This window comes from Macaca mulatta, chromosome 3 (genome assembly GCF_049350105.2).
Source record: "Macaca mulatta isolate MMU2019108-1 chromosome 3, T2T-MMU8v2.0, whole genome shotgun sequence".
NCBI classification, from domain to species: domain Eukaryota; kingdom Metazoa; phylum Chordata; class Mammalia; order Primates; family Cercopithecidae; genus Macaca; species Macaca mulatta.
This window is the reverse complement of record NC_133408.1, coordinates 111386177-111386996: the sequence shown is the minus strand read 5'-3', so window position 1 is coordinate 111386996 and position 820 is coordinate 111386177. Positions and strand designations below refer to the sequence as shown.

Sequence of the window (820 nt, the reverse complement as noted above, 5' to 3'; positions counted from 1 at the left end):
AATACAAAAATTAGCTGGGCATGGTGGTGCACACCTGTAATCCCAGCTACTCAGGAGGCTGAGGGAGGAGAATCGCTAGAACCTGGAAGACGGCTCTTGCAGTGAGCCAAGATGGCACAACTGCCCTCCAACATGGGCAACAGAGCGAGACTCTGTCTCAAAGAAAAAAAAAATGTTAATCAAGATCCAGGCCATTTCCATCACAGGTATGGCGGCTAACACTAGTACTAGCTCCTTACAGCTGCTACTGCTAGAGCTTATAGACAAATCTAAGAATCAAAAATTCTCATTGTGATGAAGAGTGATAAAGAAATTGTTGATACTCTTCTAGGATTTGATAACTTTGTCAATACGGTACTGCAAGATATCACTGATTTTGAAATCCTCCCAGAAGAAAGAATACTAAATTAGATCAGATTTCACTAAATGGAAATAATATAATAATGTTGGTTCATGGAGGAGGAGGACCTGAAGTATGAATGTGTTTCCTTGACTTGTGCTGGATTCTGTTTTGTCTTGTAATGAAAAGAAAATAGATTTTTTTTTCGCCTTTTAGTGTTTAGATCTTATAAAACTAAGTTTCCTATTAAGGGAAATGTTTTGAAGGCATATACCCATTTTTGTAAGTTAATCATGATTATCTTGGAAAAAAAGAAAAGAGTTTCTTTGAAGATTAAAATGGAAGTGTTTTGGTTAAAAAATTTCATCAAGATATTATAAAATATAAATTGCTACTTCTTAATTTTCCCTAAGACTCAATAAATGTGTTTAATTATAAACACCCAAGGCTGTGTTCAGTTTATAGAAGTGTTTCTTCTTA

At 35.0% G+C, this 820-nt stretch overlaps 1 pseudogene; it reads left to right on the top strand.

The window, feature by feature from the left end:
- Positions 1-208: 208 nt before the first annotated feature.
- LOC100425385 (U6 snRNA-associated Sm-like protein LSm5 pseudogene) lies at positions 209-479 on the top strand (annotated as a pseudogene).
- Positions 480-820: the final 341 nt, after the last annotated feature.